The sequence below is a fragment of the Chlorocebus sabaeus genome, chromosome 12 (genome assembly GCF_047675955.1).
Source record: "Chlorocebus sabaeus isolate Y175 chromosome 12, mChlSab1.0.hap1, whole genome shotgun sequence".
Lineage (NCBI taxonomy): Eukaryota > Metazoa > Chordata > Mammalia > Primates > Cercopithecidae > Chlorocebus > Chlorocebus sabaeus.
Window position 1 is genome coordinate 18756184 of NC_132915.1, and position 27374 is coordinate 18783557.

Consider the following 27374-nt stretch of genomic DNA (forward strand, 5'->3'; position numbering starts at 1 on the left):
TGTCATTCATAAAAAATTATTAGGCAGTCATGTTTGACCACAAGGTAGACCCTCTTATGCAATCTTGAATCTGCTGTTACTTAGCTAAACAATCCAGTTCTTTAAACAGTCCTCTTAAGATTTGTTTTCACCCTTTCATCATTACTGCGCATGGTATTTTTAGTCTGTTCTGTTTTTCATGTTTTAAAAAGCAAAGACCAAAACTGGTTATTGCAAAAACTGATTTCTCAGCGCACTAGGGAGAAATGCCCTCTAGTGTAGATGCACAAAGAAGGAAGTGCTTGATTCTTCTTTTTATAGTGAGAAAATCTTAACTGAGAAAGACAGATTACATGGAAACACGTAATTGTTCAGTTTATGTTGAGATTTATCCTCTGTTTTTTGAAAATTCAGACAATTCAAAAAAAAATTCAAGATAAAGTTGAAAGCAGGAAGCACCTGGTTTTTGGGGACAGCTGATACACTTAGGCTGTGAGGAGCATAGGATGGTAGGAGAGAATGAAGCAGTAACATTGATGGCAGTGGGAAGAAGCAGGGTGTCACACCAAGGCCAGCCAAGATCCATGCAGCATTAAGGCCATGGGCTTCCAAATGGGGACTTCCCTGCCAATCTTTTATTAATGTCACTTGAGTAGTTTTGTGTGTTCCTTGCCCCCTTGGCAAAAACTGAATCTATATCCTCCCCTGTCTTTTAGCTTTCTGCATCACTATTTCCACTCAAATGACAGTGGGATATTCTAAGGAAGTAATCAGTTAATAGCCAGATGTTATCACCAAATTATGAATCTTTCTCTGATGAAAGGTGATCGTAACTAATTTAATGCCAATAATTTTCTCTTCATCTTTTTGGTGCAGTAAGAGGTTGTCTTTTCATCCCTACATCATGAATGAGTAAGTACAAAGTCCCCTAGTTCTTTTTACTGAAGTATGGCTAATTACCCTGAAAGGACGAAACAAATCATAGTTACGAGCAAAGTGAAGACATTTCCCTCCAACTCTGATCAAATTCATTTCTCTTCCTCCTGTAACCTTATAACTCCAACTCAAGGTGTATGTTTCCAAGGAAGGTCATGTTTTAAAATATGACTTTAAGCCCATAGATTTTACGCAACGGTCTCATCCTGAGCAAGCATACTACATAAATCCAGGTATTATTGCTGTTGTCATTAAATCATGTTAGTGGCTTAAAGCAACATTTCTCAAAATGTTGTCACCTGACCAGTGCATTAGCATCATCTGGGAACTTGTTAGAAATGCAAATCCTTGGCCCTACTCAAAACCTGCTGAATTATAAACTCTAGGGGTGAGGCCCAGCAATCTGTTTTCACAAGCCTTCCAGGTGATTCTGATATACAGTAATGTTTTGGCAATCACTGTCTTAAGAAATAACACAAAATATTTGAGTCAGGTAACATAGATCATTGCTAAGAGCTGAAGAATTAACAAAGACCACCCCAATGTGAACAAACAGATGACACATATCAGAGCTTTCTAGGGCAAGGGAGTCACCTACCACCAGTTGCATTTGGCAGAAACTCAAGGCAGGCAGGGGAGTGGAAAAGCTTTATAGTTTAGTTTTTTAAAAAGGCAGGGGGAGGGCTTCAGATATGCTTGGAGAAGTTGAAGTTGGGCTAACTAGTAGTGGAACATCTTTTGTGATAGATTTCAGAACATATGTGACTTTACTTGATTTCGAGTTGGAAGCAGGGTCAAAAATAGAGAAGCTGGCAATCATTGACTAAGTTCTGACCATTCTGGGCCAACTGTGGCAAAGGTATAGTCTGGCTTACTAGATTGGATGCTATAGGGGTTTGCGGGTGAGGATCCTAGTTTACATATGGAGGTCTGGCCATCGTCTATTGGTATGTTCAGTCTCACAGCCCCTCTTTTGGTCATTCTATCAGTTGAGTGAGGTTGACAAATTCAGAGAAAGCTAATCCAGATCTTCATTGCTTAAACATTGTCTGCTTGTCTCCATAGTTAATTGTATCATGAGGTCCTCTTGACCATTTTGTTGTTGCATCATTGTGGCAAGCAATTGCCAAGAAAGTTACTCCTCAGAATCACTTAAGACTCTGACTATAATGTAACAAGCCAGCATCACAACCACTATGACCAAAACAAAAACAAGTAAAAGTCCCTGTAAGATCTTTGGAGAAAAGAACCCCAATTGCTCAACTCAGGCCAAGAGAAGTAATCTTATAAGTCATGAGGACCAACCTTAGAAAGTCATGTAGCTCTATTCATAAGGCAATATATAAATAGCTGTTCTATCTTGGCAGTTTCATTGATCCAAGTTCAGCAAGAAATATCAGCAATGGCAGAAACACCAAAATGATTAGCCAACAAGAAATCTAAAGCAATGCAATTGTCTATCACTCCTCATGCCCACAAGACTAATCTGCATTTAGGGCAAGGGGAGTAACATCAATGAAATCTGTTAGTTAGTGATACATTTCTTACTGTCTTTTCTCTTAGTACGATTGCTACCATTGGTAGCACTACTCTGATTGCTTGCATATACAGTGAGTCAGTCATTCTCCCAGGAGAACCACCTCACTAATTGAAGATAATCTCTTTTTGAAGCTCACACATAGTATAGAACTAGGTTCTCTGTGCACAGACAAACCTCAGCATATTATTCCTAAGATGCATGAGGTGCTGGTATGAAGCAAGGAGTACCAGACATCCAGGCCCTCAAGGAAGTAGTATCCAGCAGGAGTACGTGAAGATTTTTTTTTTTAAGGAGTTGTTTGTAACACAAGGTAAGAACCAAGACCTTACAGTAGCTGGATTTGGAGTGCTATTAATATTTTTCAGGTGTCAGGTATTTAGCTTATTGCCTTATAAAGGTTGTTGAATTCAAATTTGGACTTACCTAGGGTCCAATCAATAGATTTAAATAATTTGATCTTTTTCTGAAAGGGAGAAACACTAGCAAAGTAACAGTTTTATTTACTCAAGGTCATTTTGCTTAAGGTTGCTTGCTTAAGGTCATTTTCCATGTAGGTTCAAGTGGAAACACTGTCAGGTGTTATTTCCCATAGTTTCATTTTATGAGACCAGAATTTCCCAGAGATTTTTATCATGGTGATCCAGTGATGGATGGCATGTGCAGCAGTTGGTGAGACTGAAGGCAATGAAAACAGTTTGGAAACCTAAGAAGGGCATTAGAATGAGTATGTTCTGAACTAATAATTATAATAAAAAGGAAAGAAAAGAGAAAAAGATTAGAGTGAACAACAAGAAAGGAAAATGAAAAGAGATATTACTATAAGCAAGCAGATGAAAACAAAACAGGAATTAGACAGGAATCTTGGTCTGATGTCTTGGGCAGAAGCTGCCTGCTTTCTAAAGTCATTGCCTTCCTCCACTGTTCTTAAGTCAGCTCTCCTTCTGAAGATCTGAAGATCCTTCATTGGATTCCATTATTAGAGTAGACTCCTGATTGGGAGGAAATCTGTAGTGTTTTTTTCAGTTGTGAAACATGTACCTAGGGATTGACCTTCTAGAGTTTCACTTCTATATTTGTTATTAATAGCACTTAATAAGTTTATTTCCTATGAATGTTCAAGAGCAGTTTTTCCATGATAGTTTCTCCAATAGACAAAAATCTCCTGGTTGAAAATTGTTAAGCAGTAAAATTCATAAAGATGTTGTGGGGAGGCAGCCTTAACCTGTTGATAATAAGATTGGGTATAGTGCCTGAGCCCCTTGAAATATTTTGCTATGTCTGTGTGCAGCAGAGTCTAGTATCAGAAGTGAAATCACTAAATGCAAAGGCCTTTCAATGACCAGTTCATAGGCAGACAACTGATGTGTTCCCAAGGGAGTGAACCATGTGGATATAAGGGGTAATGGGAGTACATTTGGCCAAAGAAACTCAAGGGTTCTGGAAAGATTTTCTAAGTGTACTTGACAGATGACATTAGTTCTTTTCATCTTTTCAGAAGATTGTGAGTAGTAAGAGTAGTGTAGTTGTTGAGTAAGGAGTAACACCTTACAGAGTTCTTTTATAATGTTTCCCATAAATTGATGTCTCAGTCATTGAATATAGAAATTGATAAATCTAGGTTGGACACACAAGATCAAACAGCATTTTAGAGAATGTAAAATGTGTACCTTTTGAGCAAAGAAAGGGTTTAACACATCCTGAAAATTGACATTTGATAATGAGAACATATTCAGATCTCATGGAGAATGAAAGCTGGGGGGAAAAAAGCCATCTGAGGTGGCCAAATGACCCTTTAGGCTTTGATTCATGTCCATGCTTTATCTTCAGTTTTTCTAGCATGATATTTTTGACATGACATGATCGGAAAGCAAGCTCTCCTGTTTTTTAAGTTTTCCAACTAATACTGATTTAAGATAATAAGCCATTTGTCTACAGCATGATTAGTAGTTTTATAAGAAAATAGCTAATATCTATTTGAAATAATCTGATGCTACCAACTAGTGACCTTGTGATCATCAGAGACTATTTGAATGAAGGGTAGAACCAGATTTTTTCCACTCTTGCTTTACAAAATAAGGAGCTACACAAAGATATTGCTTACTAGTCTCTTTGAACCCTTCCAGAGGCTTATGCTTTAAGACTGTATATAGGACTACAGTCTTGATTAAAGTTGCTGTTTGGCATAACCAACTTCCAGAGACTTTTCTTTTACCATCCATATTTTAATAGGCAGCTCCCTAGGAAGTAAGAGTTCATTTAAAAGTTCCCCAACTTGTCAATTTTGGTAGGTGTTTCAGTGGATGTAAAGATCCTCCTTTGTTTCCAAAACATCAGAAAGTCATGTATTACTCCAAAAACATGCTTGCTATCTGTATAAATGTTTATGTGCTTTGGCATAGTAAGTTTTAGTAAGTGCAATAAGTTTAGCAATCTAGGTTGATTTTACCCTAGGTAGAGCACAATTTCAATAAGATGAGCTTAATTTAATGAGACCATATCCTGATTGATAACCTCCATTTTCAGCTTTGAGATATGATTCATAAACAAATAATAGGTCTCAGTCATTAATGAGAGATTCTAATAAGTGTAAGCAAGGTAGAGAAGTTTTCTTTCTGAGATGATACAATCACGAGGATCTCGTGATTGGTAGGGACACAAGAGTAGTGTCAGGATTCAGGGTGTTGCATCAGTGAATAGTAATGCAAGAAGTAGAGAGTGACAGAATTTCAAGAGGCTAATTGGATGACTGAGGGTGTGTGTTCTTAATCAATAGTGATGCTTTACTGTGTGAGAAACTATGAGGTCAAATGGGTTGCTAGAACTAGTTCAGCAAAGCATTAACAAGTTTGAAGTGACAGCTATTGCTCCAAGGCAAGGGAGGTAAGACTTTGCAACCAGGTCAAGGGTGAAACTATTCTAAATGATGGGTTTTTTTTAATGATTCCCACAATGTTGAGTTAAGATCCCAAAGACTTGTCCAGATTGCATGTATATAAACAGAGGGCTTTTTGCAGGTAGGGAAGACTTGTTCATGTTTGAGCTCCTGGAGAAAGGAATTTCTTTCATTGACAGTTTAGTCAATTTATAAAGAAGTGTTGCAATCTCAGAAAAATTTGACACCCATTTCCTGCAGTATCCAAATAAGCTCAGAAATCTGCTCAACTGTCATTTTATTAAGAGTCTATGATAAGTTTGGATGCTCTTTAGTCCATTTGAAGAGAAGTTCTCCCTCTTTAAATAGGTCACACCATAAATAATGGACTGTGCTTTGGCAGATTGGTAGTTCTATGTCCATTTTCTGCTAAGACCAGATCAAGTAAATAGAATCTTTTTTTACACACTTCCTTGTTCTCTGAACAAAGTATTTTTTCTTTAAATAAATCATCTATGTATTGTTTGAGAACTGAGTCACACAGAAAATTTATGTCTTTTCAGTTTTGAATAAAGACCTAGGATAAATAGAAGAGAGCTTCAGTAAACACCTGGAGCATAACTTTCCACAAATATCATTGTCTTCCATAAGTTTAGGCAAAATGGTATTGATTGTCCTGAGCTAGGGGAATACTGAAATGGACAGAAAAGAAGACCATTATGGTGAAAGAGGGTGCTTTAGGAATTGATGCCAGGATTGTATGTGGGTTAGGTACCACTGGGAAGAAAGAAAGAATTTTGTGAAATAGCTTGATTTCATGAATGAATTGATATCATTGTTCATTTGGTTTATTTACTGATGGAAGAGTTATAAGGACTACTGCAGACTATGAAATGGCTTTTAGATAGAACATCTTCAACTCTAGCTTTGCGTCTACTTTAACCGGCTTCAAGGGGTATTGTGGAAGTAGACAGTTTGGTAGGACCTTTCTGAACTTTAATAGGTTCTTCACTAATTATTTTTTCGTACTTCAATAGAAATTTTCGTCCATAAAGCGTCAAGTATGGTGTCAAGATCTTTAACTGGGGTATACAACAAATATAATGGAGACAGCAAAGGTATATCCAGAGCAGACACACTATGATTCTGAATATTGGAGTTCTCTGGGATCTCAAGAAATAGTCCCTCTGTACACTTAATATTATAATTCCATTTGCAAAGTATATATCTTTCTTTTAAATTTTCAGGGTGGTGTCACAGAGCAAAAAGTAGTGTTGCTCAATTGAAGGTCTATGGGTTATGTTTAAGGGCCAGAAGATGGGAAATATCTGTGGGTTATTATAAATACCTAGTACCTGTGTGCTATGTTTACTCCAAGGAAGAAGTTGAACAAAGACAAGAAAGTTTAATGAAGGAAGAACAGTGCCCATAGCTACCAGGAATTGATGAGGTTCACCACCTATATTAATAGATAATTCACCTTGACTTTTTAAAGTTAAGGCATGATACTGGGTGCTTTTTTCGTTCCCTGGAGTACTCCCTTTGACCTGGGTTATGTCTTTTGTCTTGGTGTATATTTTGTAAGATTGAAAACTATTTTGCTTAAACTATCTCTTCTATTTAAAATATCTACGAGTAACTGAGCATGGTAGCTCATGCCTGTAATCCCAGCACTTTAGGAGACTCAGGTAGGAGGATCACTTGAGGTCAGGAGTTTGAGGCCAGCCTGGGCAACATAGTAAGATCCTGTCTCTACGACTTTTTTTAATTAGCCAGGCATGCTGGCACATGCCTGTAGACACAGCTACTCAGAAGGCTGAGGAAGGAGGATCCCTTGACGCCAGGAGTTCGAGGCTGCAGTGAGCCATGATTGTGCCACTGCACTACAGACTGGATGACAAAGCAAAACCCTGTCTGTAAAAATACATATATACAGAAAGAATTATATCATATATATCTCTATCTATCTACCTACATATTGTTACAGATAGATAAATCTGTATATAGAGATATCTATATCTTGTGTGTGTGTGTACATATATATATACAGAGGTAGAATTATGTCATATGTATCTACCTACCTATCTACCTATATAGATATTGCTATAGCTAGATCTGTATATAGAGATATCTATATTTTGTGTATATATATGTGTGTGTGTATATATGTGTATGTATATATAAAGAGAGAGAGAGAGAGATCTATATATAGCCATAAGTGTCTTTGTCAATGGTGATCTGTTGGGAAATGTGCCACCAGCTCTTCAATCTACAGAGTCAGAAGTTTATTTTGACTTCTGTGTCATAGTGTTCAAGAACAACTGCAAAATGTTCTACAAACTGTTAAAACACTTGTAATTCAGGTAAAAGGGTTACTTTCCATTCATATTTCATCTTTTCTCTAGCTACATGATGGAATTATGGCCTGATTTATTTTTATTGGAAATGTTTCAATTATGGCTTTTCGAAAATGTTCTCCTGCTTTTGGACCTTTAAAAAAAACTGTGGGTTGGGCCGGGCGCGGTGGCTCACGCCTGTAATCCCAGCACTTTGGGAGGCCGAGGCGGGCGGATCACAAGGTCAGGAGATCGAGATCATGGTGAAACCCCGTCTCTACTTAAAATAGAAAAAATTAGCCGGGCGCAGTGGCGGGCGCCTGTAGTCCCAGCTACTCGGGAGGCTGAGGCAGGAGAATGGCGTGAAACCGGGAGGCGGAGCTTGCAGTGAGCCGAGATCGCGCCACTGCACTCCAGCCTGGGCGACAGAGCGAGACTCCGTCTCAAAAAAAAAAAAAAAACTTTGGGTTTATTGTAGAAAAGAAATATCTCTAGGTTAGTTCAATCACCTATAGCCATCAAAGATTCCACATCTGACCTTTTGATCAGTATGTGTATAAGTTGATACAGGTCAGGCAACTCTGGGTCATATGGATAAAAAAAATTTAAGTTCTTATACAAGTAATTTATGGTTTCCTTTGAGTTTAGGGAAAATTTTTGAATTTATATATAGCTTTTTATGTAGCATGGGTAAGGCTTAAATTCTACAGCTGCCTATAAACTTAACTCATGGGAAAGATGGATCTTTAGAGGCAACTGGTATTCTTGAGTCTTAGAAGAGGCGTTGGGAAAAGGTAAAGGGTCTGGACAAGAAGGGAAAGGAGTCACTGGAGATACAGATGGAGAGAAATTAGAAGGACAAGGGGAAGAAGAGCATCAGACACAAGGAATCCAATGAAGAATAGGAAGTCTGAAGATTTACTGGAGAAATAAATCTACAAGTGCTGCTTGCTTTACGATGTAGTTACATCCTGATAAACCCATCCTGAGTTTAAAATATTGTAAATCCGGGAAGCACTTAATACACCTAACCTACCACATTTAGGTCTAGCCTACCTTAAATGTGCTCAGAACAATTATATTAGCCCACAGTGGGCAATATCATCTAACACTAAGTTTACTTTATAATAAAGTACTGGATATCTCATGTAAGAGTATTGTGCTACATATTGCTAGCACAGGAAAATATCAAAATTCAAAATTTAAAGTTTGTTTTCTACTGAATGCTTAATCACTTACATACCATCATAACATCAGAAAATTTTAAGTTGAAACCATCGTAAGTTGGAGGCTGTCTGTAGTTTGTACTGCCTAAGTTTGTCAAATTGCCCACTGGATTTGGCCAAAGAACCTTTTAGTGAAGAAATTTTTGAATCAGAATTTTATGTGGTGGTCTCTATATACCAATAAAAAAAAATGCCGCTCATGTTCTCTTTGTTTTCTAAGGTGTTTCTCAAATAAATAATGTTATTCCAGTTAAATATTCCCCAGCATGGACACTGAAAGCCCAGATTATAACTTGGGAAAAGTTATGCCATTCAGGGAGACACACATAAGAATTAAAATTTTAATGAGAATATATATAAGAGGCAGGAATGTCTGCTGGAGGATGACAGGATTTAGGCTTAGATGGTCTCATAAGATTTGGCAATAGCTGGTCAAAAAGTGATGCTTGTCCATTTCCTGTCTCAGGCACCAAATCTAATAGTTGGCCATTTTTAAATTCAGACTAGACAATCTTCACTCCACATCAGAAAGAAAACCAGAAATATTGTTCTTTCTGTGTCAAAGCCAAAACATCAGGACCGAAAATCTAGATGGAAAAAGAGCTTTGTCTAATATTACTGGTGACCCAGAGCAAAGTTTGTCCAAAATGATGCCTGTCCAGTGAGAACAACACTCACCTGTTTGTGTGACTGACTTGTGTAACAGGGTTATAAGGCATGGTTGTGTTCTAATCTGTGATTCTCCCTTTGACTAACAACAATTTTAGATAGCACAAAACAGAAGCACAAAAGGGAGGAGAACAGGATGAAAATGAATGGCCTGATTCTAACAAGAATGCCAAAAACTGGGAAGCAATAACAAAACCTGGGTGCCAAGCAGAATAAATAGCTGTGGAGCTCAACAAAAAGACAGCAGAGTTCAGACCGGGTGCTGGTTTACTGTGTCAGCACAGCCTCCACTCATTGTGATCAACAAGATTCAGGGCACTCCATGGGTAATTTTACACCAAAGTGTGGGCCCCATAGTGATGAATAGTTCAGGTTATATCTTGGTGGATCCTCCAGGAAAACTGCAAAAATACAGGAAGACCACCCAAGTGGGAACAAACAGAGGCTATATGTTTTAGAGCTTTCTATAGTAATGGAGTCACCATGATTTCAATTTGACAGAGATTCAAAGGCAGGCAAAAGAGTGAAAAAGCTTTGTAGTAAAAAAAAAATGTGGAGGGAGGATTCAGGTATACTATAATAGAGGTTGTTGGGATGGAGAAGCTACAGGTGGACTAATTAGAAGTAGGATATCTTATATGATTGCTTTCAGGAACATGCTTGTCTTTCTCTGGTTGAGTGAATAAGAAACCGAGAAGTTGGTAGTCATTAGCCAAGTTTTGAGTATTCTGGTATGATTGCTACAGAAGTTGTGGTTTTGATTAATCAGCTGTTTGCTACAGAGGATTTGGATTAGAGTTCTGTTGTCATATATGATCTGGTTTATAATCTAATTTTGTATCTTTGCTTTACTTACCTTTTTTTTTAGGATAGCAGGGGAAATGAGAGCAGGAAGTTGTAATAAAGAATGATAATCGTTCTATTGCAATAGACTCAGGAGATCATTCAGTGTATGTGCCTGTCTTCTATTAGAATGGGTAGCTATTAACTAAAAAGAGGAAAAGTGATGAGAGCAATAATTCTAAAGTTAAATAATAAAAACTACAGACGTACTAATGGTTTATCCCTTATTTTGATCTTTGGACCTTCTTTCTGTCATATACCAATAATCTTTGGAACAAAGATATACCTTAGAGTGGGAAATATATAAGAGCCCTACTCTTTACCCTTCTAACTCTATTCTTGTTCAGGGGGCTTTGCACCCAACTCATATATTCCACTCAAGTGTGTACACACAAGGACTTGGGCTCATTTACATTCTGATTTCAGCTTTGTATCTGTAAATTCCATTTTATTTGGATCTGTTATCTCATGCTTCCACACACTGGGGTCATTATCTTGAAGCATCTAGAATTATTTTGCAAAATGATCTCACGTATGTCTCCAAGAGCCTAAGCAGGTTTTGTTCCCAGGTCAGTCCCCTCAAGGGAGGGTAGGGGTGTGGGTATGAAGGGTAGCCAGAAGAGTATTTGCATTTGGTAAAAACAGGGATTGTAGGTGCAGGTTAGGATGTCCTCACATGTGCACATAAAGCTTTTTCAGCATGTTAGTGTGAATATGTCTTGCTCTTGTCTCTTACATACTGTTTTAGTCCATCTTTACACCTCTATAAAGAACTACCTGAGACTGGGTAATCTATAAAGAAAAAAAGGTTTAATCACAATGGAATGGAAAGGGAAAGCAAGGCATGGCTTCCATGGTGGCAGGAGAGAGAGAGAACAAGGAGAGAACTACCAAACACTTGTAAACCATCAGATCTTCTGAGAACTCACTCACTATCATGAGACCAACATGGGAAAAACCAACTCCATGATCCAATCACCTCCTACCAGGTCTCTTCCATGACACATGGGGATTACAATTCGAGATGAGATTTAGGTGGGGACACAGAGCCAAAACATACTGGTCCACCCCTGGAACATTTTTACTCCAAATCTCATATCCTTCTCACATTTCAAAACACAACCATGCCTTCCCAACAGTCCCCCAAAGTCTTAACTCATTCCAGCATTAACTCTAAAGTCCAAGTCCAAAGTCTTATCTGAGACAAGGCAAGTCCTTTCCATCTATGAGCCTGTAAAATCAAAAGTAAGTTAGGTATAATGGGGGTACAGGTATTGGATAAATGCTGCCACTCCAAATTGGAGAAATTGGTCAAAATAAATGGCCCAGAGGCCCCATGCAAGTCCAAAACCTGGCAGGGCATACATTAAATCTTAAAGCTCCAAAATAATCTCCTTTGACCCCATGTCTCACATCCAGGGCACGCTGATGCAAGAGGTGGGCTCCCATGGTTTGGACAGCTCTGCCTATGTAGGTCTGCAACATACAGCCCCTGTGGTTGCTTTCACAGGCTAGCATTGCATGCCTAGGCTTTTCCAGGCACATGGAACAAGCTGTCAGTGGATCCACCATTCTGGGGTCTGCAGGACAGTGGCCCTCTTCTCACAGCTCCACTAGGCAGTGCCCCAGAGGAGACTCTGTATCTCCAATCCCACATTTTCCCTCTGCATTGCCCTAGTATAGGTTCTTTATGAGGGCTCCACCCCTGCAGAAAACTTCTGCCTAGACATTCAAGCATTTCCATACATCCTCTGAAATCTAGGTGGAGGCTCCCAAAGCCTAATTCTTGTCTTCTGCATACCCACAGACCCAACACCATGTGGAAGCCACCAAGGCTTGGGGCTTGCAACCTCTGAAGCAATGGCCCAAGCTGTACAATGTCTCCTCTTAGCCACAGTTGGAGCTGGAGTGGCTGGGATACAGGGCACCATGTTCCAAAGCTGCACAGAACAGCAGGACCCTGTGCCTGGCCCATGAAACCATTTTTCCCTCCTAGACCTTTTGGCCTGTGATGCAAGGGTTTCCATGATGATCTCTGAAATGCCCTAGAGACATTCTCCCCATTGTCTTGGCTATTAACATTTGGCTCCTTGTTACTTATGCACATTTCTGCAGCAGCTTGAATTTCTCCCCAGAAAATGGGGTTTTCTTTTCTACCACATGGTCAGGCTGCAAATTTTCCAAATTTTACACTCTGCTTCCCTTTTAAACATAAGTTCCAATTTCAGATCATCTCTCTGTGAATGCATATGACTATATGCTTTTAGAAACAGCCAGGTCAAACCTTGAATGCTTTGCTGCTTAGAAATTTTCTTCACCAGACACCCTAAATCATTTGAACTCTCAAGTTCAAAGTTGCACAGATCTCTATGGCAAGGGCAAAATGCTGCCCTTTAGTCTCTTTGCTAAAGTATAGCAAGAGTGACCTTTACTACAGTTCCCAATAAGCTCCTCATCTCCATCTGAGACCACTTCAGCCTGGACTTATTGTGCATATCACGAACAGAATTTTGGTCAAAACCATTCAACAAGTCTTTAGGAAGTTCAAAACTTTCCTACATCTTCCTATCTTCTTCTGAACTCTTCAAACTATTCCAACCTCTGCCCATTACCCAGGTCCCTGGTTGCGTCCACATTTTTAGGTTATCTTTATAGTAGTACCCCACTATCCCAGTACCAATTTTCTGTATTAATCAGTGTTCATACTGCTATAAAGAACTACCTGAGACTGGGCAATTTATAAAGAAAAAAGGTTTAATTGACTCATAGTTCTGCATGACTGGGGAAGCCTCAGGAAACTTAAAATCATGGTAAATGGCAAAGAGCAAGCAAGGCACATCTTCCATGGCAGCAGGAGAGAGAGTGAGGGAGGAATCACCATTTTTAAACCATTAGATCTTGTGAGAACTCACTCATTATAATGAGAACAGCATGAGGGAAACTTCCCCCATGATCAAATCACCTCCCACCACGCCCTTTCCTGGACACATGGGGATTACAACTCAAAATGAGATTTGGAAAGGGACACAAAGCCAAACTTTATCGCGTACATTCAAACAACTGAGTAGTTCAGTTTGGAAATCCACAGGCCTCCTTTTTTCTGTTCTATATGGCCTTGTCATTTGTGGTGTGTTCTAAGAATCAACAGTATCACCTGGGAGCTTGTTAGAAATGCGGAATATTAGTCCCCATTCCAGATATATTTAATCAATTATTTTACCAAGACCACCACCAAAGTGACTCATGTGCTCCTTAAAATGTAAGAAACACTTCTATAATATGTTAGCTTTCTTCTTTCTTATATTCACTTAAGACTTATCCACCGAGGGAGGGCAGGTTCCATGCCAGCTTACTCATTTGTCTTAAATGCTTAGGGCACTCTGACTCACAGTATGCATTTTGTAATTTAAATGAATTAATTGATGAATTATTGAAGGAGACAGAGAGTGAATGAGTTCTAGGATTTTATAAAGTTGATACACTAATCTTCAAATCTGTTCTGTTAAGAAATGTATAAATTACCCACCTAAATGTCAAAATGCAACCATAGCATCATAACTAGACTAAGGGGCTAGACTTGACTACTCCAAGACCCTCCGAATAGTTTTCTATACAGGATTTGGTGAATTGAGGCCATGTCCAGTTTTTCCCTATACTACTCATAATAAAACATGCCTATGAACACCTGCCAGTATTCATAACTGCTTTATGCTTTAAGAACTTCAGTAGGATACTGATATATAAGCAAAATTCACCTGGACATGGTGATAGTATCTAAGCACTTTTCCCTATAATATCTCCAGTTTTATATAGTTCTCCTGTACTAAATTGGCAATATAATTTTTTTTATATAATAAATAGTGTTTCTCTCCTTGAGCCTCATGCAGTATTTCAGACAATAACATGATTTGTTTCTTCACACTGGTGTTACTTTATAATCAGATTGCTATAAAGCTAATTAAATGCTCCTCAACTATCTAGTTAGAACTTAGAAGGGGATGCTAATGTCTTCAAGTCCTAAAGTTACATTTAAAAAATCAGGCATATTCAGTCACATATTTGAATTTTTTTTTAAGTAGTGCCCATAACAAAATACTGGTTTGGAAAAATAAGGTGACAAACCTAAAGAATTTCTCGGTTTTAGCATATTTCATTAATTCAGCAATTAATTCATTAATTCATTCAGTGAATATTAACCAAAAGGCTTCTCTTTATAAAACTCAGCTCTAATCAATGTGAAAAATCTAAAGCAAAATACAGTAATTCCTACCTTTCGGTGGGTCTCCAACATTTTCCTATACAATTCTTCCAGGATGATGGTAACTTTATTTTTTCATATGTTTAGGAATTCCTAAAAATGATTAAATATATGATGTGGTTTAATATTTTAATGCCTTTACTCCACCATTCCCTAATAATTCATGCATTTATTCATTCAACAAATATTTTTTGGAATACAGCAAATACCAATATGTTGGCCACACAGTGGTGAATGAGAACAACAATATTGCTAACCTCTTGGAAATTATAGTCTAGTGGAGAGAGACAGAAAATAAATAACTAAACTGTATATGAGATCACTGCAGAGAGTGATAAATTCTATTAAAAAAGAAATAAGGACAATATAAATAAAAATAATTGGGGGATATGGGCTCTTTTCGGCAGGAGAGCTAAGCTTTATCAGATGAAGTGATTTAATTAGAGATATAAGTAGTAACAAGGAGCCAGGCATGTGTTCATCCAGGAGAAAGATGATCCAAGCAGAGAAAGCAGCAAATATAAAGATATTAAAGTGAAAACAAGCATAGTACAAAAATGTTCAAAACTGCATTCCCAAGTGAACTAGTTTCACAATGAAATATACTACGGTCTTTAAATGACAGACTCTGCAGAAATTACTTAAGATTTCTAAAACATAAATGGTCCTTCAATTTATATTACGAAGCTCTTATGATTTATTACCAAACTAGACAAATGAAGCACAAAAAAGACAGAATTATAATCATTATAGAAGAAGATAAAGAAAATTTCTCTGCATTCCAACTATCACATTTACCAACATATTTGCATCTGTATTTGTACACTCACTTTCTCTACCCCAATGTAAATTACTCCACTTACATGCTAACTAGATCTAAAATTTCTTGCTCATTCAATGATTTAGTTCCAGCAACCCTATCTCTCTCTCAATTTCCGACTTTCTCCTGAATTATTCCCAGCCACATACAAAAATGATGTTTTCTTCCATCTTTTAAAAAATGTAAAACCTCTTGATTGCACTCTTATTTAATTCCTGTCCTATTTTTCTGTTTCCCCTTATGCAAAACTCAGGAAATGTTTTTGCGCTCACCATCTCTAATTCCTCCTCTTCTATTCTTTCTTGAACCCATTCTAATCAGACTTGACATTCATATCACTTCATGAAAATACCTCTTGTCAAGATTGTGAATAGTCCCCCTGACCCCATTGTCAAGTCCAATGGCCAATTCTTTGTTCTCATCTTACCTGAGTAGTGGACAGCATGGTGCGATAGTTCACTCCCTTGCTCTTGGAGCATATATTTTACTTGCCCCCCAGAAGAGTGCTCACCCCTGATTCACTTCTAAATGTAACCTATTTCACCAATTTTTAACTTTTAAATAATTTGAATTTTTTTTCTTTTTTCACTACCCTTACTCCTGAGGTTAAATCAAGTTTTATGGCTTTATATATTATCCACATACCAACGACTCGCTACATGTATCTTCAGTCCACTGAATTTTATACTGACATGGGATCAATTCAACCAATTGCATTTGACTCTCATAGGTATCTCTAACTCAGCATGCTTAGATGGACATCTTGCTTCTCCCCAGTTCAAACCTATTCCTCTTTAGGCCTCCCCATTTCAGTAAAAATGGCAACTGCATTCTTAAAATTTAAAATGTATTTCTCAAAAGATGCTTACTAGCTAATTAGCAGTCATATATAGGCTGAAAATGCCATGAGGCTTTGTATTCGTTTGATTTTTATAACTTACTGAATTTCAGTATATTTATTGAACTTTTGAAACCATAAGAATTCTTACCAAACTAGATGAAAAACAAAGTATAAGGACCATTAGTTCCTACAGTTTTGTTGATTATTTGGGGTTTTTTAGGTTGACAATCATTTTCTTCACATAATTCACATGCTAGTTTTAGTCTTCCTTTCCAATATTAAAACTCATTTCTTTTAAATTTCAAATTATTAAAATAAAACTTTCAGCAATGTTAAACGATAGCACTCCTGTCAACCTTTTAGCTTTTAAAGACAATACTTCCGACGTACTTTAAAATATAATGCTGACTATTAATTGAAGACAAATACTCTTTATTATATTCAAGAAATATTCTATTCTTAGTTTTCCTAAGAATTTTATTAGACGCAGTTTAATTTTATTAATGGGCATTGTTTCAATGATGATCATGTTCTTTTAATTTTATTAATGGGTTGAATTTTATAACTGGATTAAGTCTTTCTTGGTCACTGTACAGTTTTCTTGTACCAATATGCCTAAATTGATTCAATTTAGGATTTTTTATGCATGTAAGTTGATTGATAAGTGAATCTTTTATTTATTTATTATTTATTTACAGATGGGGTCTTGGTCTCTTGCCCAGGCTGGAGTGCAGTGGCATGATTACAGCTCACTTCATCTTTGAATTCCTGGGCTCAAGGGATCCTCCTGCTTCAGCCTCCCAAGTAGTTGGGACTACAGGCATGCAGCAGCTAAGTTTTAAGAATTATTTTATTTATAGAGATGGCGGGGTGGGGGGGGGTCTCACCATCTTGCCCAGGCTGCTCTTGAACTCCTGGCGTCAAGCAATCCTCCTGTCTTGGCCTCCAAAAACGCTGGGATTACAGATGTGAGCAACCATGTGCCCAGCCTATGCACCTTTCGAGCTGTCTTTGTCTGTTTTGAGTAGGATTATATTAGCTTTACAGATTGAGTTGAATTAAGCCTTTTTAAATGTGTGTGTACAGTGGTGGTGTAAATCTCACCTATAAAATCACATGGGCTGCAGCCTTTGAGGGGAGCTAGTTATTGCTAACTTTTTCAATCTCCTATTGTTCTGTTTCTTTTATCTACTTCTTGTTGAGACAATTTGGTTTACTTTATATTATTCCTAAATTTCTCCATTTTATCAAAACTGTTAAACTTACTGATATCAGCTTTAAAAGACACCTTCTTACAAGTATTTCAATGTATCTCCTACATGTGGCTCTATCTTCCCCCTACTTTAATATATTTTTGTTTTCTCACTGTTTCCCCAAGCAAACATCCTGTGAGGTTGAGTATTTTTATTAACTTTTCAATTATTTATCAATGTATGTTTTTGGTTTCCTTAATCATTAACTTCTGGTTTTAGGTTTTGCCCACTTTTTCTTTTCCTTTTCAATGTTTTAAAATTTTAGGTATTCTTTTTCTGCCACGTGCACTTGAATGTTTTATTTTATTTTCTCCTGTTTTATAACAAAATGATTCCAGACTATGGGTCTATCACTGAGTATAGCTTAATGTGTTGTTATTCTTTTTTTAATAGTGTACAATTACAGCTTTGATGTCATTTTATTATGAGTTAATCTGGATAGTAACTTTTATTTCTAAATGGTTGTTTTTTATTGTTGTGATATTTTTCATTTGTGATTTCCAAAGGTAGATCACACAATTATATGTCACTGTAATTGTGAACACACAGACACACACAAACACACACCCAATAGACTTGATCATTAACCTGGGAGTAATTAAGAAGACCACAAGAGAGTTTAACTATGGGCAGAATCAATCATATTTTCACTATAGAAAGCCTTTCTAATTTCCATGTGAAGAAGGAAGTTCAGAAGGGCGGAGAGACATGTTAGGAATATGTAGAGTAATCCAGGCAAGAGATCATGGTATCCTGAAATAAAGGACTGTGGATACAGAGAAACATGGACACATTTATGAGATATATATCCTGTCAGTAGTATTGGTTAATGAAGGATAGAGAGTAAAAAAAGATGACACTGGGGATCCTGGCTTGAGCAACAGTTGATGCCATCCACTGAAATAAGGAAGAGGGAGGAGGAGCAAAGGTGGAGGGAGGAAAGAGTTGAGACAGGTAGTTTCCAATGCCTATAAATCTCTAAATTGAGATGATAATAAAGAAAAAGAAATCTGGCTATTTTATTGCATTTTTTTAAAGGAGAAGAAAGAGATAAAAGGTCTAGGTAAGAGATGAAGATTTGGCGGTCATCATTGTATGTCTGATAATAGAACTTGTTGAATAAATGAGATTATGTGGAAATAATCTCTAGGCTGAAAGAATAGCCTACAATTGAACCTTAAATTCTGAGAAAAATCTTTATTTCTTCTTTCTCATTTTTAAAAAAGTAAACTCTAAAAATATTAATATATGTAATCTCACACATAATTCTGTTTACTGTATTTCAAAATGGAGTCATTTTATGCATACCTCTCTTAATCTCAACTTTCTTCCTCTAATTCACATCTTGTAATAATCCTTTAAAATGAGTTGGTCTGGCTCCATTTCATTCCTTTTATATTCTATAGGGGAATTATATTCCATAGGGGAGAGAACAATAAGTTATTGAACTATTTTCTTAGTTAAGCATTTTCTTTGTGTTCTATTTTGTGCCAAGACAAATAAGACTGCAATAAACATCTTTGAAAATTAGTCCTTATATATTAGTAGTTGGGCATGGTTTGTTAGCAATATCACATGGTGAAAACTTGACTCTAGCCTTTTTTTTTTTTTTCCCCCAGCTCTACATTAGCTTAAAAGATAGCAATTTTTTCCCTGGTGTGATGAGAGTGCTAGCAGCCAAGCTTTATAATTTTGTTTCTAGGATGTGGCAAGTGGGTAACATGACCCCTTTATTCTGCATTCACAATGGGGAAGAGCGTGGTAGATTAGGCCATATTCTGGCTTGACTGAAAAGGCTGAGTTCAAATATTCAGGTTGACCAGGATTAATTGCCTTATGCACTCAGTTGTCACCAGTTTCCAGAGACTTTTCAGGAAACCACCTTCTTTTCTAGGAGGCTGGTCTACAAGAGATCAGTCTTGGGCAGAATAATCCCTAACTCTTAATATCTTTGGCTAGTTTTCTTTTAATTTCTACTCTTCCGCTCCTCTCTCTCTCTCTCTCTCTCTCTCTCTCTGTCTCTGTCTTCCCTTCTCCATAAATCATTTCAAAAACTCATACATAATTGGTAGTTGAAGTGATTCAACCACTTCGGGAAACAGTTTGTCAGTTTCTTTAAAAGCTAAACATATGCTTACTACCCAGCCTGGGAATTTCATCCTAGGCATCTACCCAAGAAAAATAAAAACGTATGCCCACAAAAAGATATTTACATGAAAGTTCAAAGTACATTAATCATGGTAGCCTGAAACTGGAATCAATCCAAATGCCCATAAAGTAGTGAATGAATGAATGAATGAATGAATATATATATAAAATATATATAACGTATCATATATAATATATAATATATGTATCATATATATTATATCATATATATTATATATCATATATCATATATTATATATCACATATATAATGTATACGATACATACTATATATAATATATAAGACCATTAATATGTTTCTACTAGATAGTGCCAGTCTAATTCAAGAATTCCATTTCCTTCTATCTATATATAATGCATGAAATAGGAAACTGCTCAGCAAAAGAAAGAAACTATGACACACAACACAGATGAACCTCAAAAATATTATACTCTATTTAAAAATATTATACTCCATTTAAAAAGTTAGACATTAGCCACTATAAACTATATTGTTTCTGTTACATAAAATTGTAGAAAAAGCAACATAATAGAAATTGAAAGCAGATCATTGGTTGTCTGACACCCAGGGATGACAGCAGGGATTGACTGCAAAGGGCTCAGACAAACACTTGAAAATTTTATCAGTTTCCTGTTGCTGCTGTAACAAATTACCACAAACTCAGTGGCTTACAACAAACAAACACAGCAATGTTCTTCCAGTTCTAAAGACCAGAAGTCCAAAATGAGTCTTAAAGGGTTAAAATGATGCAGAGCCACGCTCCATTGGAGGCTTAAGGGAGAATGTTTTCTTGCCTTTTCCAGAGTTTAGAGCTGAGTTCCTTGCATCCCTTGGCTCATGGCCCCTTCCACCATCTTCAAAGCTAGTGGCATAAAATTGCTCTCTCTGACTCTGCTTCCATTGTTTCTGTCACATGGTCTTTATCTGTTCTATCAAATCTCCTTATGTCTCCCTTGCCAAATTTAAAACAAACAAGAACCAATAAGGAAGAAGCCAATGTCAGAAAGACCGACAAGAAGAAATACACAATGCTTGCAGTAACACACCAATTAGTTCATAAAAGCTCTTGGATCTGCCAGTCATATTCCATATGACCCCTGACACTCACTATCCATTACATTCTGTAAATATATTGACCCAAGGCTCCCTTGAAAGAGAAATACATAAAGAGATTTGATAGACAGAAGGGCTAAAGATGTAAAAGATTTGATAGACAGAAGAGATAAAGTTGTATCTACAGAGGAGATAAACACGTAATAGCATTTGTTACAGTCAGCTGCTATCACAAACCAACCTGCAAATTTAGTGGCTAATGCAGTACATGTTTTTGGTTTTTCTTTTTCTTATCTAGAAGACTATTAATATGTTTCTACTAGATAGTGCCAGTCTAATTCAAGAACTCAATTTCCTTCTGTCTGAAAAAACACACCTCATAACTATTAGCATCGCCTGGCTCAAAACTGGAAAACTCACTTCTGTTCTCATTCCATTGGTAAGAACTAGACACATGCCCATACTTAGTTTGCAAGAGGTGCTCAGAATTGAAGTCCTTGGATGGAAAGCTGCTCCCCAGGACATTTCAACACTGTGGAGTACAATAGTGCCAGTGCTACATTTAAAGCAAATGAGAACCAGGAAGGAAGAAGCCAAAGTCAGAGAGACCTAAAGAAGAAATATACAACTTTTGCAGTAACACACCAATTAGTCCATAAAAGCTCTTGGATCTGTCAGTCATATTACATATGACCCCTGACATTCACTCTCAAATGCATTTTATAAATATATTGCTCCAAGACTGACTTAGAGCAAGAAAGTTTTACAAAGACCTGACAATCCAATATCTCATCTTAATTTCATGCAGTTCATATTCTTCATCATATGATGGTCCACAGTCCATTACTGAAGGATCAGGTATTCCTAGTCTGTGAACAAGGAGATCAAAAAATATACTCCCAGTCTATCTTTAATTTCTTCTTCTAGTTCTAAGGTTTTTCTTGTACCACTTATGATTTTCCAGTGCCAAATGCATCATGAAGTCATAGCAGAATCTATGTTATCTAAATTTTACTATCAGGGTTCTGATTTTTTCTATCCAAAGGGTACGCAAAAGCCTGCCCATTCTGCCATATGGAGATAAATCAAGATTTCTAACATGTAATGAAGGAGTGACCAGACTCAAAGCTTTTGCCCATCTGACTTTATTCTAATTCTTGAGGAGAAACATGAATCTTCTACAAACTGAATTTATTAGCACAAAAGACAACAGTAGAATAACAAAAATAAAGGTTTTTGTAATTGTTTCACACCTAAATGGAAGTTACATAAATAGAATGTCATTGTGTACAATTACTCTAGATTTGTGCCCAATTGGGGAGTACGAATCTAAGCTCTCATCTGTTCATACTTTTTCAAGTATGCAGGCACCACAAAAAATGTCCAAGCAGAAAGTGAATTGAGCACTTCTCTGGGATCATGTGGATTTCTTCAATCTGAGATGAAGTGTAACTTCTAGAAAACATGCAGAAGGGAGAAGCCAATTTTTAACCTACATTTTAGGCATCACAGGCAGCTTCAAAATTAATTCAGATACATAGCAGGCAAAGTTTTGACTAAATATATCATCACATAAAATGAGTTAAACATACTCTTTGCCTTCAAATATATAGTTTAGCTGTGAGGGGTAGATACTCCAAATATATATATACATACACACACGTATATATACATGTACATATACACATATATATGTGTATATATATGCACTCACATATATACATATGTGTGTATATACCTTCAAACTAAAAATGTATACGTGCTCATTCATAACACATCTTTATGAAAACTGTGAATGGACATTTTGAATATTTATGATTTGAAGATTACCAAAATACATGTTCATTTATGTTAACATACTCTGCAATGTCAAAATGTATACCAATAAATAACTTACAGTTTGATTAGGTCACTCTCCATTACTCCCTTTTTTGTTACTGTTTTTTGGTTTTTGTTTTGTTTTGTTTCTGTTTGTTTGCATTTTTTTTTCTTTCATTGTTCCCTTTATTCTGTAGTATAGACAGTTCAGAGCGCAAGAAGCATCATTCTTACCGTATTCTTTGTGATTGGTGCTCCTCAGAGTTGTATAGTCCATCAGTGTCAAGCTCAAGGCCAGCATTGAGCACCATGGTAAGATGGACTGAGAAAGGAAAACTTCCTCTCTGCTACACTCATGATAGCTCATTTATTTATACGGCAACTATGATGTGTTCATTGGGTATTTAGTTAAAACATTTGTGCTCAAACATGTTTTGGCCATAGGCTAGATATTACAAAACTTACTTCAACTCTCTGAAGTTTTAACCCAGTTTTTACACAGGAATAATGATACCTTCCCTACACACTGTTATGAGGCTTGGATTAGACTAACGTTGTCAAGCTAAATAACCATGCTCAAGTGCTCAGAATTGATAGAGCCTACAATAGAATTGAGGGTGTATTCTCATGAGAAGAATAGAAACATATGGGATGTCTCAAACAAAAAGGGATGTCTTAAGGTCATTTTTATTTACAGACTAGCCCTGAGGAATGCAATCTCTCATGAATATATTAAGTTTGCAAATGAGCAAGTGAGTGGGAATCTATCCGTTCTGATTAGTGTCTCTACCCCCACAGACAGGAGATTTCGAATATCTCAAATGTCAGTGTTCCAGCACTGAGCAAGCTACTCTCAACTTCTATTCTGTCTGCCTTACTATTAATTAAGGCCTACAAAAAACCTGTCTCATGTCTTGCTATCCATGCACACATCTTTTGCCTTCCCAGATCGAAAGTGGCTTTCAATCTTTGATCACATCTTTCTCACCTTTGCATGCTTCCAATTTTCAGCACACATCCTGTGAGCATAGTAAGTGCTCAATAAATGTTAGTTGAATTGAGGAGTGCTAAGAAGCAAAGTAAGTAACATGTTGGTGAACAAAATATGTATTATAAGGCATTGTATACTTTGAAGGACTTGGAAGTAAAAAAAAGAATCTAGGGACTTTTAGTAATTGAGTTGGGGCTGTAGCTACGAGAGGGTTGCATACACAGAATCAAATCACATAGGTGAGTGTTGGCAGCAGCCTGGCGGGAAAGAACAGTTTGTGCTCTCCAGATACACATCAAATAAGTTTGGAGAAATATGGTAATTGTGACTAATATGAAATTGACAAAAGAATGGGGAACCAGCTTGCCATCTGATAACTACTTAGTCAATATTCAAGCTTATAAGAAAGTGAACAGATGTTAGCCAAAGCAGATGTGAAAATACACATAATAAAGACTAAAGGGATTTTGCCACCTGCTTATAAAAGTCTATATTTTGGATGAAAAAACATTCAAATTAATTCAACAAAATGAGGTACATTTGGCTCATGTATTCCAGTTTTGCTCATTTATTTCATTTCCAACAAAGTTTATCAAAAGTTTAAGATTAGGCAGTTGACAAAAATCTCTCATCAATTGTGCAGCTCAGCAATCCAAAACCATTCCTCTTTTCCTCGGCAGGATCCAGCAAAGGACCTGAGTGGGGATTTCTTTCTTATAATAAGGAGTGTTACCAAAACAGGTAGGATCAAAGAGTTGAAAATATCAAGAACCTGAAGTTCAGAAGTCAGAAGGCTACAAAATCATGTGAGGCCCAAGCATGAATATTTGTTTTTAAGGATTCAGGTAATTCTAATATATAGCTAATGTTTGAGAAATACTCGGTTAGAGATAAGACAGACCTTCCCAAAAGCTAATAATGGGACTTGACAACCAAATTCTCAGCCATTCTCTGGAACCTAACTTGAGGGGGAAGAAAGTAGCAGCAAATACTTCATGATATCAGCTCCAGTCAAACACATTTGATTTCACAACTCTGGGCAAGAAAGGACAAGAAGAAGGAGTTGTATAACATGGTGATACAGTTAATAACAATGTACTGTATTCTTGAAAATTGCTAAGATTAGATATTAAGTGTTCTCAACACACACAAAAATTATGTCTGTGCAGTAAAGCATATGTTAATTAGCTCAATTTAGCCATTCCAGAATGTGTACATATTGCAAAACATGTTGTATACTATATCTATGCAATTTTTATTTATCAATTAAATACATAAGTAAAAAAAGAGAAAAAAGAGGAGGAAGAGGAGGAGGAAGAAAGGGAAAGGGAACGAGAAGTAGGAGGAAGAGAAAGAGCAGGACAAGAAATAGGAAGAGGAAGAGGAAATATATTAATAACAGCAGCAAACACAAACTCTGTGCCAGGCACTGTTCTAAGTGCTTTGAACTCAAAGCTCAGAATAACCCTGTGTGGTTGATGGCTACATTCTCCGGAAGGAGCTACATTTTCCAATTTTCTCCTTTGCTACATTTGAAATAGATGTTGGTATCCTTGGGAACTGAGCAAATTTTATAACCTATTTCTTGCCTGTAGGATGTTGGGGCTCCTGGGTCATTTTAAGTTTCCATTGGCCTGAGACACTCGAGTCCTGGCTCATGATTTCTTTGACAACACAACAGTCTCAAAAGTTGAGTAGACTTCTTACCTGTTTGATGGTAGTCAACTCATAAGCCAAAAGTCATAGCCATTGATTGTTTTTTTCTAGAGATCATTCTTGATCTGCTCCATTTCTTCACTCTTTCAACCCCTTATTGCTAGACTTAGTGGTGAATAACTTGGGCTCATCTGGCTTCCTGGGTAGACCTATACTTCCAGCCTTTTTTTCCTAAGAGGCTTTGTCCAATTGATATAATGTGTGGGTCATCACTTAACTCACTCAGAGTTTTGAACAGTGAATGGGAGAGCTGTACTCTTGCTTTGATCACTACTATAAGTATTAACTTTAATCCACTTGGTACCTTAAAGAATTTCTAGATCTTATATTTTTATTTGTTGTAAAAAAGAGTGCCTTTCCACTCTACATATTGCCAAATTTGTGGATATTTTCTAATCCCTTTCATTCATGTTTGCAAATCAGGGTGTTCTCTTCTGAGGTCATCTCTTTGACTAATACATTGTGAAATGTAGCCAACATCACCAAACACACTGCTAATATTTATATTTCCAATGTCTTTCCCTGGGACCATATGTTCATTAGTTACTTGATCTGCCTTCCATGTTACCAAAGATTTTACCAAATAACTTTCACTGAAAAGTAATGGAATATCATCCCTCTAAATTCTGATAATAGGCTTGCTGTCTACATCCAGTTTTTTAAGGCAATGCCATATATTTACGTTTTTTGTTTATGGCAGCATCTTACTTTGAGTTACCAATTAACCACCTTAAATACTCAGTGCCGTAAAGTAGTATGGTTTATTTCTCACTCACATTTTATGTCCATTGCAGGTTAGTTAGGGCCTCTGCTCCGTGTGGTCTTTACTCCTGATGATAGAGGAATCACTATCTGGATTCTTGTAAGTTTCTGTGGTGAAGTAAAAATGCAGCTTTTCATTTCTGTTTCACAACAGAAATTAGATTCTCCATCTGAAAGTGAATGGTGTTCCTATCTTTTATAACCCCTTGGCTAATATTAGTCACACAGTCCCACCTACAGGAGGGCTAGACAACACAATCCTACCATTAGCCGAACAGTACTACTGAGGACCAATCTTGTCTCCACACTATTGCTAGAGTGACCCAAGTAAATTATGTCAGATTGTGCCATTCAGAGCACCTCCAGTTGCTTCCCACATCACTCAGCAAAAGAGCCAAAGTTCGAACGATGGCCTTCATACTCCTCCATCATCTGGCCTCCTGCTACCTTTTGGCTGCATCTCCCATCCTTTCCCCTCCTCTCCGCTCCAGCTGCACCAGTCTTTTTAAAATACAAGGTTCTTAAAAATTACTTTTATCTATTTTATTCACTGGAAGATCTTAAGAGCCTGGTACTACTAGTTGCTCAATGAGTACTTTCTGGATGGAGAAATGAATGAATCCATGAACACAATGCTGGTTCCAGGGCAGCAAAGCACTGACTGGGACACAACATACCAGGAAGAGCCTTGGATTTTTTGGAGGAAAAGAAGAAAAGGAAAAAGAGAAAGATGAAAAGGAAATTAGCAAAAACAAAAGGGAAGTTTTTCTTTTTCCTAATTTTCCCTGTAACTTGTTCAGGTTTGTGAAAGGATCAATATTTAAGAGGACACAATATACTGAAGACAATATTTGAACCTAAATTTCTTATTTCTTCTCTTCATTTTCCTCCCATGACTCTTGATCTCCCACTGATTTGAAAATCTGTCATGCTTACATTATTAGCACTGAAAAAAATGTGGTTAAGGAAAAGAGAGATTTCCCTAAATTGTAAACTAAGGGAAGAGTCTGTAAACTCACAGAAAAGAAAGTGAAATATGAACTTCCTATTTCATATTTCAAAATATGAACTTCCTATTTCATATTTCAAAATATGAACAGGATATACTTTTACCTTGGAGATCTATCATGATACCTCCCACATGTAGGATGGAGAGATCTAGAAGAAAGAGTCATCAATCTCCTTGACATAACAGGTGGTCTTTTCGCAGTTCAACAAAATAGAAAACTAAGGCAGAGAGCAGTGTAATGAATTGTCTAGAGTCACAGAAATTATGAGCAGCAGAAGTTAAG

General features: G+C 36.9%; 1 long non-coding RNA gene across 1 annotated transcript in view; it reads right to left on the reverse strand.

Moving 5' to 3' along the window:
* The window catches only part of LOC140713040 (uncharacterized), a 47849-nt gene extending 21244 nt beyond the window's left edge, over positions 1-26605 (reverse strand). Inside the window, exons 1-2 of the long non-coding RNA XR_012094923.1 lie at positions 26097-26605; positions 14672-14752 (exon numbers count right to left, since the gene is read on the reverse strand). This is a non-coding gene — a long non-coding RNA (uncharacterized lncRNA). The remainder of the gene's footprint in view (positions 1-14671; positions 14753-26096) is intronic.
* Positions 26606-27374: the final 769 nt, after the last annotated feature.